The sequence below is a fragment of the Macrotis lagotis genome, chromosome X (genome assembly GCF_037893015.1).
Source record: "Macrotis lagotis isolate mMagLag1 chromosome X, bilby.v1.9.chrom.fasta, whole genome shotgun sequence".
NCBI classification, from domain to species: Eukaryota; Metazoa; Chordata; class Mammalia; order Peramelemorphia; family Peramelidae; genus Macrotis; species Macrotis lagotis.
In genome coordinates, this window is record NC_133666.1 from 46488170 (window position 1) to 46503740 (window position 15571).

Consider the following 15571-nt stretch of genomic DNA (forward strand, 5'->3'; position numbering starts at 1 on the left):
AATGAATAGAAGAGAATACTATTGTATCATAAATGATCAAAAAAGTGGCTTCAGAGAAACCTAAGAACTGATAATGGTGTAAAGGGACCAGAGCTAGGAGAACAAGAATTTTATACTTATATACACTTATACTTAAGTGCTCTGTGACTCTGTCCTCATCTGTAAACAGGGATGATGAACGTGATAATGGCACTCCTACTGTGCAAGGCATCTGGAGGGACCAAATGAAAAGCAATAGATGCAAAGTAATTTTAGAAAGTAATGTATTCTGAAAATTTCAACTATTGTCTTTGCTTTGGGATGTTTTCTTGGTCAGCAAACTTACTAAGGCTGTGTTGGAGACCTTCTGGGCTTAGTCTTGCCTTTCAGAAGTTATCCCCATGATACAATAAAGTAGTGGCAGAGAGCCTTAGTGAGAGAAGGTATATGAAACTGGAAAGGAGAGACTATTGAAAAAAGTTTAGGGCAAGTAAACACCATGTGTAAGACATGCCAGAGGGTTTCTAGAATTCATTTTTCTCCACCTTCACCTGCTAAACTGACTTTTGAAATGACTAGATAATTCTAAGTGGGAAGTTGAAGTTCCAGTTTTTGCTGCAGGGGTAAACTGACTGACCTTGGCAGACAGAGGAATTGGGGTCAAAATTCCATTGCTGCCTCTCAGATAAAAAATATGTCTTAGTGGCCTTGGCCAACATTTTTAATCTCTGTGCTGTTCTTTTGTCCCTATCTTTAAAATGAGGGAGTTGGAGTTGATAATCTCTAGGACCCCATTTTCTTTTGTCCGGAAAAAACATTGGTCAAACAATGCCACTGGTTTGAAACCATGTTTCTACTAGTGTAGAAAGAATGATGGTCAACCTTGGTAACTTTGATGGATTTGAAACTAAGTTTTCTTGTATGTCCCAGTTCTGCTTTTCTGCTCAAAAAATAGGGTGTCTCCAATGATGGGAAAAGGTCCCTTTGTATCTAAGCCTCAGGATGGAATATGATCAGTAGCCATTGAGCCTGAGGGGGAGGATCTACTGAATTCCTCATGTCAGGCAATAAATAGCCACTGTCCACTTTGTGCCTCAACCAGTTGCAAACTTGATTTGGGAGTCTCTGCCACCTTCTCTCCAACTTGGACTCTTGCAGGTCAGTGAAAAGATACATTAGACTGTGTCTCTCTCTCTCTTTGGCAAGATGGAGTTTTTTTAATGTGGGTTTTTCAATTCTTCATGGATCTTAGGTTAAATTTGGTGGACCTTGGGTTAAGTATTTTATTTAGAGGCTGTCTGCCTTGGAAGATGTGGATGCTTTTCAAAAGCTTCCCAAATACCAAGGCCTATTGCTAGATTACTTTTGGTTTTTATTTTCCTGCTTCAGCTCTCAGCAAAAGCGTTAATGGTACTAAACTTTATTTTGGCAAAATAGTAGACAGGGCAATGGGCTTAAAGGGAAGAGAGGGCTAGGTTTCAATCCTTCCTCTAGCTCATTTAGTTATTATACTGCTCATTTTCTCACCTGTAAAGTGTTTGTGGTGATACTTAAGTTACCTCAGAGCTGTGCAAATTAAAAGAGTTGTAATGCTTTGTAAATCTATGTATTGCTACCAAAATGTCAGCAACAGCTTTTTCTCCTTGATTTTCTAAGAATTACTTTTTCTATGTTTGTTCTGGATCCTGGTCTGCCCAGTTCTATGGTCTAGTCACTTCTGTGACATAAAATAACTAGGGACATTGGACAAGTAGAGGCATAGGGACAACAGAGACCTGGTAGAGGAAGCCTTTGGTAGAGCCCTTGGGCCCACTGCTGAGTGCCATCTTGGCCCTCAATGGGGAGCCATCTTGGTGCACAATAGGGGAGCCATCCTGGCCCTCAGTAGGGGAGCCATCTTGGTTATCGGGTAGGAATTTTACTGGCAGTTCAAGGCAGGAACTGATTTTGAGACTTGGTCTTGGTTCAGCTGTGTCAGGAACTGAGGCAAAGCGGGCCCAAAGGCTTTCTTTAGCCTGGCAGTTTTCTCTTGAAGAAAATAAGAAGAGAGAATGGGAAAAGCCAGAGAGAAGGGGAAGAGGAGGAAAGAAGGAAGAGAGGAAAGGAGGAGGAGGAAGAGAAGAGGAAGACAAGGAGGAGGAAGAGAAGAGGAAGACAAGGAGGAGGAAGAGAAGAGGAGGAGGAAAGGGGAGGGGGAGGAGGGAGTGCCATGAGAGGGCCAGGAGACGTTGGGCAAGATTGGGCCTGGCAGTTTCTGGGGCGGGCTTAGTGAGGCAGCGACTTGTCAGCACTCTCCGCGCAGCCAATAGCAGCCCACTGCTAGTGTCCCTTCTGGCCCTGGTCTTCAACCCTGCGCACTTCGGGCCACTGCTCCCTCCCGAGCCCCGCCCTCCGGCCTCTCCTGTCCCGCTTCCTTCCCAGCTCCTCTCCTGCATTGCTAGACCCTTCCTCGTTTTCCAGGCCTTGTAGCCCCTCCTCCCTGCGTCCCCTGTATTCCTCCACTTCCCTCCCATCTCCGCTCCCACTAGCCCCGGCCTAGGCCTTCTCCCTGCCCTTTCACTCCTTCTTCCCCTTCCGCCACCTCAGTTCCGCCCTAGGCCCCACCCCTTCCTTCACCTCACTCTCTTAGTCCCGCCCCTTCCTCCTCCGTGCTCAGCCACTTCCGCAACCCTGCGCTCTTTAGCCCTCTTCTCCCGCAATCTCGATGCTGGGCTCCGCAATCTCCGCATGAAGCCCCGCCCCTTCTGCCATCTTCTCTCCTTGCTCTCCCCCTCCCAAGTGGTCCTGGCCGGGGCCTCTTCACTTTTGTGCCCTCTCTTCCACCATGCTTCCCGCTGTGCCCCCTTCTCCGTGCCTCAGTTTCTCTGAATCTCCTCTCAGTATCTCTGTCTTCTGTGTGCCCCTCCCTCCCATCAGAGGACCTGGATTCAAATTTGGCCGAATCATGCAATCTCCTCTGGGGGCTCAGTTTCTTCATGTGTCACATGAGGGAGGCTCCGATTGGGGGGGCTCTTGGGTCCCTTTCACCTATGAAGCTGTGACCCTATAAACCAAAAGGGGGTTTCCCCTGACCAGAACTCTTCAGGGATCCTGGTTAAAAAAAACGATCAAGGGAACAGATTAGGTAACCAGAACTGGGGAAACTGGAAAGCACCTGGTACGTATTACATAGCTTAGATGGAAGACAGATAAGTTAGATGTAAATATGTATCATAACATAACACATAGTTTACAATACTAAGATATATGGTAGATAAGAAAGATGTATGAATTAGATATAAGATATATAATTTAGATATAAAAGTTAAAAGAAATAACAAAGTAAGAAAGAAATTACCTTTGAAAACTATGGAGAGAACAGATTCATGACCAAACAAGGCATAAACATCACAGAGGATAAAAGTGGACAGTTTGGGTTACACAAAATTGAAAAGGTTTTGAACAAAAAACCACTACAGCTAAAATTGAAAGGGAGAAGGTTAACAGAAGGGAAAAAAAAAATATGTAGAAAGTTTCTCTGCTTAACATTCCACTTCCAAGATCTATAAGGAACTGATTCAAATCGATAAGAACAACAATGATGAACAAATTAATAAAGCATTATTAAATTAAATAAGTCATGTCTCAACTGATAAGCAGAGAGAGCAGTTCTCAGTTAAATCCCAAGCTAGAAACATTCCTTTGAAAAAATGTTTCCAGCCATTACTAATTAGAGAAATGTAAGTCAAAATCCTACTGAAGTTCCCAGTACTGAAGCTAGGGAATTGGACAACATGATCTCACAGGTCTAGGCCAATTTTAACATTATGGGAATCTTAAGAAGGAAAGCAGCCTCCATAGATGTATTCTAGTAGCATGGTCTACTGGAAAGAATTCTGTGACTGGAGTCAGATGACCTGAGTTCAAATTCTGCCTATACCTATGTATATATACATATATACATATATATATATGTATATATATATATATATATATTTTTTTTTTTTTACACTAAATAAGCTGGCTCCCTCTTGGGTATTCATCACCTTTCCCTTCACTCATTCTTGAAGACAGGGAACAATTTTCTTCTGATTTGTCTGACTGGGTCTTCTTTGCCTGTATGACTCAGATCCCAGGAAGCTCTTCTGAGCACCTGGGAAGCACTTGGTATCTTAGTCATTATAAATCTGGTAGGATGACCCCCCCAAAATCTAAAGTGCTCTCTGAGATCCTCAGTCCAGAAACTCTGGATGGTGGTAGTGGTGGTGTTAGGTGTTTTTTCATTAATACAAGGAGCTAGAGTGACTTTGAGGAGGAAGAACATGAAGGACAGGCCCTTTGTGAGGAGCCAGGAGGAGCCATGTGCAACATGGGACCCCTTGACTCAGAGCTCCAGGCTGGGCTTCTTTGCTTACTAGTTGGGAAACTTCGGGCTGGCCCTGGTTCAGCCCTGGCTCCACAAAGTTGGCTGTAGGCTTATCTCTGTGGAGAAGAGGGAGGCAAGGCCAGCCTTGATGAAAGAGAAACTGAATTCCTAGGCTGGGCTAACTTTCTGCCCTCAAGCATAAAAAAGTAGTGGAATGGGGGGGGGGGGCTGGGCCTTAGCTCAATAGGTCACCTTCCTATCTCTTACACTTCCATGCTTACACTCCAAGAGTATCAACAGGGTGCTAGAGATCCAGAGAGCAGAAGGAGAGCACTTGTCATTAATAATGAACTCAGTTCTCAGTGGCAGCATGGGATGTGGGAAGCAATGACACACAGTAGAAAACAGACCAGGCTGGGAGGCAGAAGATTAGGGGTTAGAGCTGGCGCTGCCATTTCAGTCAATGGGTGACCCTGGGTGAGTTCCTTCCCCTCTCTGCAACTGGGTTTTAGAAGGCCATAAAGAAGCTGAACTAGCTAACCCTATAGAACCTCTTCCAGTTTGTAATCCTGAGTCTCTGCCTTATGGTCTATCTGGAATCTTTTCTTCCATCGGTTTACCATAAAAAGAAGGTGAGCAGTATGGTTCAGGGGAAGGAGTGCTACCTTTAGGGCCAAAGAATTTAGGTCAGACTCAAATAGATGACTATGGGCATATCCCTTCACCTCAGTGTTCCTATTTGTAAAATGGGGGCTAGACTAAGCTAACCTATAAGGTCCCTTCCAGCTCGGAGTGCCCAAGAAACCTGTTCCCCAAGGTCTTTTCTCAGGGACCAGGAGAGAACTAGGGGCCAAAGGGGCTAAAGTGCTGAACTTAGGGTCAGGAAGACCTGAGTGTGACCCTGAGCAAGTCACTGAAATTCTCTTAGCCTCAATTTCCTAACCTGTAAAGTGGGATTAACAATATCACCTAGGGGGCGGCTAGGTGACATAGTGGATAAAGCACTGGCCTTGGAGTCAGGAGTACCTGAGTTCAAATCCAGCCTCAGATACTTCATAATCACCTAGCTGTGTGGCCTTGGGCAAGCCACTTAACCCCATTTGCCTTGCAAAAATCTAAAAATAAAAAAATAAAAAAAAAACAATATCACCTAACTCCCAAGGTTCTTATAAGAATCAATATGTCAAGTATTTTCCAAACCTTTAAATGGTATATAAAAGTTATTACTATTATTATTATTATTGTGATAATGATGATGTACCCCAGTCACCCTACTTTCCTCCTTATCCTTTTTTTATCTTTTTTTTTTAATTTAAGGCAATGGGATTAACTGACTTGCCCAAGGTCACACAGCTAGGTAATTACTAAATGTCTGTGGTCTGATTTGAACTCAGGTCCTCCTCACTTCAGGACTGGTGCTCTATCCACTACAACACTTATCTGCGCTCCCCCTTATCCTTCTTTCTGTCAAGTTGGGACTCCCCCCCACTCTCCCAATCCTATGGAATTTTGGACTGGAAGAAAGGAAAGGACTGCCCAGTTAGTCAAGAGGCTCCACTGTTAGCTCAATAAGTGTGATCTTGGACAAGGTCCTTCACCCTGAGCCTTGGTTGCCCCCATTTATCAAAGGATATGGGCTGAAATGAAATGATGGCCTAGAAGAGAACTTCCAGCTGCTAGCATTCCATGACTTCTAAAACTGGTGCTCAAGCTGGGGTAGACTAAGTATTCTTCATAATTGCTTTAAGTTGTGCTTGGCCCTCCAGCCTCCAGGTCAAGAGAAGGGTGTCCTCGGTGCTTTTGGCCTGACCCTGTGTGTTAGGAGTGGGGGTGAGGGTGATGGCTCAGATATTAGCATCCAGCCCAGCCTCCCAAGAGCACCTTCCCCATCCCCTTAGCATAACCTTGGCAGTGGGAAGATGGCAAATGAGAAACTTGACACTAGGCCGCAAGGAAAGGTCCACCTGCCCCCTCTCCTTGCTGTCTTGGAAGTAGCACCCCTGTCCCACCAGCCTAGAATCAGAATAGCTGCCATCTATCTAATGCCAAATATTCAAGGGCTGTGGGTTCAGAGGGGAAAGGCCTTCAGAGGGTGCCCCCCCATTTTACAGATGAACAATCTGAGGCCCAAAAAAGTTTGGTGGCTTGCCTGAAGTCACAAAGCTGATGAGTGGAAGAGATGACTTTCAAGCCCCAACATCCTCCAAATCTACTACCACTCTACACACCTTCTCGGTGAGACTTTGGTAGAAAGAACCTTATTCTACATGAGCAAACAGATTCCTCAAGGTTCAGTCTCTTGCTTCCCCACTCTGCTGATTCCCATGACCAGAGCAAATGCAGAACAATGGTAGGGATGTGGGGGAAAGTCCATCCCTGGAGGGGAGATTCAGGGATGGTCCCTCAGATGAAATAGCACCAGACTAAAGCCAGGAAGCCTGGGAATGAGACAAGGAAGGAAGTTCATTCCAGGCAAAGGCATGGAAGCTAAAGATGGAGTGGTACATACTCAGAAGAGTAAAGGGTCCTCTCCACAGTGGTTTAGGGGAGGGATTCTTGGGTGACCTCATTCAGATAAAGCCTAGGTGCCTTCTGAAGCCTCTTCATACTGTCCTGAGAAGAAGCCAGAAGGCCTGGATTTGGATTGTGCCTCTCTTCTTTGCCACCATGAAAACTTAGACCATTGAGGCTCTCTGCCTCTCTGGGCCTCAGTATGTTTATCTGTAAAATGAGAGGGTTAAACCAGTTGACTATTAATGTGCCTTCCAGCTGTGAAGCCTGTGACTTTTCTGACTCACTGCCCTCTGTGAGGCCCCAGTTAAGAATGTGGTGGGGGGAGAATCATGCAAGGTCTGATATCCTGATCCCCCCCCCCCCCCACACACACACACACACACGCACACCTTGCCTTCATTATTCTACATCTAAGCCAAACCAACTGTAGGAGTTGTTCCAGGTTGTGTCTGACTCCAAACCTTCCTGTACCTCCCATCCTCCCCCGACTCTCACTCTGGCTTATCATTGTTTAACTCCTGAATTTATTTTGTCTTTCCTGTCCATATATTATATCTCTCGTAAAGTAAAGGAAGGTTTCTTTCTTGTTTTTGCACGCTGTCTGGCAAATAGTAGGCACTTAATAGATATCATGTTGGTTGAATGTAATTGAGACAGTGGCACTTCCACAGCAGCTGAAATAAATAGAGAAGTCAGCTTTCCTAAAACCACTAGGAACTCTGGACTATAGTCCCAGTGCTGCCATTGATGAACTGAGTGACTTTGGACAAGTTACTTCCCCATAGGTGAAAGGGGGTAGAGTAGGCCTAGGTGGTCTCTGTTTTCCCTGGTTCATACTGGGGCAGGGAACTTTGGGGTCCCAAGGTAAGCCCTGGAGTCAAGGGAGAGAGAAAAATCCAGGGCTGACAGTGGGGTCCTTTGGGTGTGGCCCCTCTGCCAGGATCTACCCTGGCTTTGGTGCCTGTTCTAGGACCACAGTAATTAGATTCTCAGCCCTTAATCCCATCCAAACTACAGACACCTGATCAAGGCCAGCAGCACTGGAGCAGGAAGATGGGGGGCCAAGGGGAGGAGCATCAGTGTCTAGTCCAATCTCCCTGTCTCACAGAGGGGGAAACTGAGGCCTTGAAAGGGGAAGTTCCTTGTCCAAGCCTACACAGAGAGTGGCAGAATCAGGCCTCTGACTCCAATCCTAGGGACTTCCCTGGGCTTCCCTGGGGGCTTTTAGTGCCACACAGGAGTACCAAGCATCGCCCTCTGGGCCAAGACTGAGGCCCAGCACACAGAGCTCGGGGCTTCTTCCACAGGTTGAAGGTAGAGGCTAACATCCCCCAACTTTGCAGTTCAACCCTGTTCCTACCAGTCAATAGGAAGCCAGGAACATGTATCTTGGGGTGGGGGGGGGCAAGCTGCTGCTGTTGCTAAACAGTAATGTGTCACAGAAAGTACATTAAGAATGGAGTTCCGCTGGTTTCCTGTGTGTGACCTTAGGCAAGTTTCTTTCTTCTTCTCTGGACCTCATGTATAAAATGAGGAGGCTTGGACTTCAGGACCTCTCTTAGGTCTCTTCCAGTTTTAAATCTGTGACCATAGGGTCCCAGGATCCCTTTCAATTTTGACTATGTCTGACTTTGTTTTTTATCACAGTCCAGTTTAGGTAGAAAACAAACTTCCTTTCCTGTGTCAATAAACCTTACCATGCCCTCTCAGAATGGCCACGCCTTACCCTTTTTAGACAAGATGCTTTAATTTCCAAAATCAGTATAATTCATAAATTTGCTTGGTAACTATTTACATTTCAATTAATGTCAGACCACGAAATGTTACTCAAACCTTTTTCAGCCTCAGTTTCCTCATCTGCAAGCTGTAATATGTAAACCTGTGTTCTGATATGCATAAAGCACTTTTCAAACTTATATAGAAAGAGCAGCTTATCATGGTCATTGTTATCAGTAGAAGTAACGATATTTTTGTCCACAGCTCTGATCTTATTGCAGTAGAGAATCTCTTTGCCTTTGGGCAGATCTCTTGAACTCCTCACTAAGAGTCTGCATTCCAGATATGTTGCTGATCTGACCCAGACCTGAGGGCTTTGGAATGCTCAAGCTCAGAATACAGCACTTGGGAAGATGCCCCAGAGCCCCATTAGAAAAAACCCCAATGGCCTACGGAATGAGCATATGACTTTCAAATAATCTTTACTCCCCAAGCTTATGGGATTGGGTTTCTTGGCCTTCTGACCAAAAGACCAGCCACTGCCTACTAGGCCAGGAGGCAAAAATATCCAGTGACTATTCACCTGGCAGTGACTGCACCCTCCTTATCTGTCAGTAGAAGGAGACTAGGAAGCTGGCTTCTTCCAGATGACTGTGACTGAGAGAATTTACCCATGGCTTCTCAGTCTATGAGGGTCAGAGGTGGGATTTTCACCCAGCCCTCCCGTGACTTGGGTGCTTCATCTACTCAAATCACAGGACTAGGGAGAGGAAGGTGCTTTTGAAAACACAGATGGAAGCTATTCATCTTTCTAGCCAAGAGCACATGGATACATTGGTGGCATAGTTGGGAGACTAGAATCCAAGTGCTTCTGACTTCCAGTCTAGTACACTTTGTGATATTATATGCTTTACTAATAGAGAGCTAGGTGGTGCGGTAGAGAGAGCGTTGCACTTGGAGACAAGATCTGAGTTCAAAAAGTCCCTAGCTGTGTGATTTAACCTCTCTGTCTCAGCTTCCTCACCTATACAATAGAGATAAAAATAGTGCCTCGCTGGCAGGATATTATGAAGATCAAAGGAGATAACGTTGATAGATATTTTGCAAACCCCATAGCAAAATATAAACACTAGCTGTAATAATAATAATTATCATTATTATTTTTACTACTACTACTGCTGCTGCTGCTGCTATTACTACTACTACTCACATACCAGCTAGACTAAGGGCAGGAGGGGGTAATATTTCTGTGGACTGATAATGGGCTTGTCCTTGGCAGCCAAATGGGACCATAGGACTACCGGGCTGGTATATCCCTTTGTAGAAAGGGCTTGTAGCCCAAACAGAGGTTGTTAATAAACTGACCCAGCTTCATCAAGTAATTTGGTTGTGGCCTCTAGCTCTTATACTTGGCAAATACGTGAATCTCTGCCTACATAATGTCCTTCTGGGACCTGGAGGAGAGATTTGGTAGGGTTACTGGCCATAAGACAATTCACACAAGAACTTATGATTCCATCCTGCCTATAAAGGGGAGGAGGAGAAGGGGAAGGGGTTAGTAGACTAATACAGACTTCTTGAGTTAAGAATGGCAGCCAAGAAAGCTGATTCAGTTACAGGCTCCATGAAGAAGTCTAGTATCCAGGACTTTGTTGTTGTGCTGTGTTTGTGTTGTGTTCAGTAATTTTCAATATTGACCAACTCTCCATGACCCCATTTGGGGTTTCCTCAAGCAAAGATACTGCCATTTCCTTCCTCATTTCATTATGCAGATAAGGAAACTGAGGCAAGCAGGGTGAAGTGACTTGCCCAGGGTTACTCAGCTATTAAAAGTCTGAGGCTGGATTTGAATTCAATTTGCCCAAGGTCACATAACTAGCAGGGGAAGAGTTAGGACTAGAGACTCAGACCCAAGACTATCCTCACTAAACTGGTTATTTCTATTTATTTGGTTATCCAAGTGCTAAGGATAACTCACTCAGAAACAGAGGGAAACACTGAAGTAGGAAATATCAGCAGGTGTCTGTTAGCCATAGACATTTCTTCCTTCCAAGTGACTTCCTACTGCTTTTTATTGTCATAGAAACCTGATCCTGAGAAAGCCCAGAAAGGTCTAACAAAGGCTTCAACAAAGAAACATAGATAGGCTAGAGCTCTGAGCACAGATATAGGGTTCAGGGGGTGAGGAAGGGTCCTTGCATGGAGTGACAGACATGGAAAGCTTTTAAAGAAAGGAAGAATGGAGGCAGTGCAAGTGGCTCAGTGGACAGAGTGGTCCTAGAGTCAGGGAGATTTGAGTTCAAATCTGGAACCAGACACATACACTAACTGTGTGATCTCGGGCAAGTCACATAACCTGATTGCCTCAAAACAAAAGGAAAGAAGAAAGAATGATGACAAAAGTGAGCTACTTGGTAGAGGGGCAAATGCAAAGGGCAGTGAGTCAAAAGGCAAAGCAAGGTAGATGGCTACCAGAACATGTCATACATTTGTGCCCCCCTCTCACCTGGGAGGAAAGTCAGTAGGAAAGTGTTCAGATCCAAGGGCCATTGCAATAGGGGCTGTGACTGTCCTGGGAAAAAGACAGTCCAAGGGGCAGCTATAGGAGGTACATTTGGAGCTAAAGAAGAGGGTAACACACCTCCTGACTGGGGCCCTTATCTGTACAGGGTCCATTTCAGAATGGTCTACCTAAGAGGGCCTCAGAAGGCTCCCCTGAGGTTTAGAAGGTCAGCTTCTAATAAGTCCGGAGTTGGGAGCAAGATTGCTGGTTAAGAAGGACTATGCTGGGGCGCAGTGGATAGAGCACCAGCCCTGGAGTCAGGAGGACCTGAGTTCAAATTCTGCCTCAGACACTTAATAGTAATAATTACCTAGCTGTGTGGCCTTGGGCAAGCCCCTTAATCCCATTGCCTAGCAAAAACTAAAAAAAAAAAAAAAAAGACATCTCAACCTCCATGACCACACCAATGATTTCAAGCTGGATGGCCCACAAAAGCCATCTCATTTCCTGCCCTCATTTCACAGATGAGGAAAACTAGCCCCCAGAGGGCTTTAGTGATTTGCCCAAGGTCACACAGAAAGTCAGGAAGCATTTGCTAAGGCGTTGTGCTAAACTCTGTGGATCCAAAGAAAGGCTATCAAAATAGTCTCTGTCATCATCTGCCCCCATAACTAGTTACTGGTTTGATAAGGCAACCAAAAAGGCTAGAGAGCATAGTAAAAGAAGAATGGCCTGGACTATGGCTCTCATCTAGAATAGTGGGTTCATTTCTACACACCACATTTGAGGAGGGATGCATTTAAAAGAGAGAGCTGACGATAGCAAAAGGCTAAAGATGAACAGGTCAAACTGGGGAAAAAAAGAAGTGAGTCAGAAAGAGAAGACTTGGGGGGAACCATGATAGTGCTCCAAGTTTTTGAGGGGCCTCCACATGGGTCTACTTGGCCCAGGGACAGAAGGAGAAGCAATGGGCAGTAGTTACTCAGAGATATGTGAATCAAGAAAAAAAAACTCGCTTACAATTTGAGCTGCCTCCAGGAAGAATGATCTCCCCAGTAGGTAGTGAGTTCTTTACTCCTAGGGGATGTCTCTGAGGGGATTCTTGTTTAGGGAGCAGAGTGGAGTTGACAATCTCTGAGGTTCCTTCCCCTTGTGATGAATCTGTGACAGAGTTTGGCCTCTTCTCACAGAATGCTGAGGAGATACAAATAAATTCCAGAAACCCAAACCAAGTCAACCTTCTAAGGAATGAGGACACTACAGTTAGAAACAATAATTAATCTCCAGGGGACAGGAGCTCACAATCCCTGTCCCTTGACCCCCAGAATATCAAAGAGCCAAGCCCACTAGGACCTCAGGATCTTCCAACCTAAAACAGCCCATAAGATCCTAATGTAGCATAAATGCAACACTACTGAGTCCCAAGCCATCATCTGAAGTGCCTAACCTCATCCAGGTCTGCATTCTTTCCATAATCCCCTGCTGAGTTTGTCCAGCTCTGACACCAGTAAGTCAAATCATGATGTTAGGAAAAAAGGAGGAGGATTCTTACTGCTCTTGTGGAGAAAAATTGGCCTGTGCCATCCGTGTGCTCAACCTGTGAAAAGGAAGCTCTGAGAAATCCAAATGAGTAGCTTATTCATTACACATAGCCTACCAATTAATATGAAAATCATAATTCTTTTCATAATATGTAAGGGACACTTTCCAACCCTAAATTAAAATTTCAATGATTCTCCTTGCAGGGGAGGAAGGGCTGATGTGGAGGGTTCCCAATCCCAGCCCTAAGAGAAGGAATCTGTGCTTACAATGGGGGAAGAAGTAGGAGGCATGCCTGCCAGCTGTGGCCCTGCCCTAAACTAGCTGTGGGACTTGGCACCCAAATGGGTCTCACTCTGCCCAGTAGAAAAATGAGAGGCCTGGGCTTCATGGCATCTCATTTCAAATCCCCTGTGCTCCCAAGACAAGAGTATAACTGGATAGGAAGGTGGAGGCCCGGTGCCTATATGAGCAAAGGAAGAAAATAAGCATTTTTTAAAAAAACCTACTATGTGCCAGTACCATGATAAGCACTTTACAAATATCATCTCATTTGATCCTCACAGCAACCCTGGGAGGTTCCTCATTTTATAAAAGTTAAATGACTTGTCCTGGGTCACACAGCTAGTAAAAGTCTTTCAGGTCTTCCCAATTCCGTTGTGCCACCTCTCGGTAAGCTTAGAGCATCAGGACAGACAGCTAGCCAGAGTTGATTCAGAGGGAGGTGACATCAGCTCCCAGAGTCTGTCCAACTTGGTGGGATGAAAGCCAGGGAAGGAGATACTTCTTCCTATCCCCTGGCTAGAAATAACCTTTTCACTCTGAAGCCTGATAGTTTTTAAACCCCACCAAGGCAGCAGTCTCCACTTGCCCATCTCTGCAGTACCATTCCAAGAGCTGTAATTCCTTACTCTGAATTGTGACAGGGAGCAATGGAACCAGTAGCAAGGGGGCCCTATTGTTCTTCCTCAACCCCAGCAGCCAAGATCCCCAGGGGAAAGGCTAGCCAGCCAGGAGGGAGCAAGGCAGGAGCTGTGGGGAAGAGAGATCACTCTGGCATAGGTAGGCTGCCCTGGGCCATTGGCACTAGCCCTCACCCTCCAACCCAGGCACATCCTTGTCATGTTCCTCTTCTGCATTGCTCCCTACCTCCTTCTTAGTTCCAGAATTCGATCCTGCATGTATGATTGAGGGTTTACTGAGCCCCTTCTCTCTACAAGGCTTTGGGGAAAGGACAGAAAACAGGACTCCAGGGCTCTTTCCCTCAGAGGAAGATGAGAAACGTGCAAAAACACTTTGAGCACAAGAAAGACAAGATGTGACAAGAGGAGAAGCAAAGTCTGAAGGATGTGGTTGAGAGTTAGTTTACTTGATGGAGAGGCCTATTGCTATATAAGTGGATATAAATAAACTGTAAGAATGCCTTCCTTCTTTCCTCCTGGATAGAGAACAATGCAATAAAACTTACAGAAGAGGTGGTCTTTGAATCTGACCTTGGAAGATGGGGAGGTTTCCTTAAGAAAACTGGCCTCCACCTTGCTGTATAGTGAGAGGAGATGGGACCTTATTGTTCGAGCTAAATAGCGAATGAGGATGGGGAGGAAGGTAAGTAATGTGGTCAGGTCTGTGCTTTAGAAAAATGATTTGGCAGATGGAGAGATGATAGAAGCCAGGAATTTGATTTGGAGGGCCATGTGATAGTCCCCATAAGAGATGGTGAAGCCCTGAAGGAGGATAACCTAGTGAGCGCAGAGAAAGGATTCCTTCCAGACCCTCCATTCCACTGTGCAAGCTTGCACACCCATTGGGGGTACATAGATGCTTAGAAAATACTGGGCACATTAGGGGTGGTTGGTATCTGCCTTTCTTCTCTAGCTTGGGTGAGCCATGAGCCCATGTGTTCCCACCTAGCTAGGAGACTGAAGGAACCAGTAGGCTTTGTTAGGACAGGACAGGCTAGGATTGACTGGCTGGGGGAACCAGAGCCAAGTGATTCAGGTCTGTAAAAACAAGCCAAGGGTAACTACTGCAGCCTCCCACAACCCCTCCTAAGCAGCCCCACCAGGGCACACAAGAGGCTACTTGCAAAGGCCCCACCATGCCCCAGGCCCAGCAAGCCCTACCAGGATGGGCCTGGGGTGAGGCCCAGAGAAGGCACCCTCCTGTTGGGGATGATGAGGGTGATAATGAGGAGCTAATCCCTTTCTGCTTTCTGAAGCTGTGCTATAGTTTAGTTCAGGAAGTCTTCATGACATTCCTTGTCACAGGCAGAGGTGTGAGTCTTATTTGAAATATGAGGAGTCAGACTCAGGAAGCAAGGAGACTGGCTTCTCTAGGAGGCCCATTTCAAGGATCAGAAATCATTTGGGCATAAGAGGGACAAGACCCAAGTCTGATCTCTGCCATTTACCATCTATGGCACCAGTGGAATAGGCTGCCAAGGGTGGAAGTGGATTTTCCCCTCACTGGAGATCTGCAAGCCAAGGGAGAATGACCATTCACCAGGCATGTTGGAAAGAAATTTCTTTTCCTATAAATTTCAACTGGATGGTCATTTAGGTCCTTTCTCACATTCAAATGCTATGATTCTAATGTCCTCATGTGCCACTTTTGTTATGGGTATGATCTTGAGCATTCTCTGAACCTCAGATTTCTCATCTGTAAAATGGAAGAATTGAACTAAAGGACCTCTAAAGATCCTTCCAGCTGAAAAATATGTGAGCCAATGGACACCTATGTGCCAAAGATCAGCTCATGTTGTCTTGAAAGATTGTGTGATATTCCCTGGTGGCCTGTACTAAAGTGGCTTTTCCACAGAAGTTTGGCATCTTCTTTTTATAAGTCATTCAAGGGAGGCTAGGTGTAACCACTGGAATAAGTGTTTGGGTTGAAAGCAGTATCAGGTATGTGTTTGGAAGGAAGGGGAAGAAGAAATGACTGGAATTGTGGTTTTGTGTAAGCTGAACAGAATGGAA

At 45.5% G+C, this 15571-nt stretch overlaps 1 protein-coding gene across 3 annotated transcripts in view; it reads left to right on the forward strand.

The window, feature by feature from the left end:
* Nucleotides 1–1030: 1030 nt before the first annotated feature.
* The window catches only part of ZNF185 (zinc finger protein 185 with LIM domain), a 48176-nt gene continuing 33635 nt past the window's right edge, over nt 1031–15571 (forward strand). For all 3 annotated transcript variants that reach the window (XM_074202679.1, XM_074202681.1, XM_074202680.1), the window contains exon 1: nt 1031–1137. The gene's annotated coding sequence lies outside the window, so the exon portion shown is untranslated. The remainder of the gene's footprint in view (nt 1138–15571) is intronic.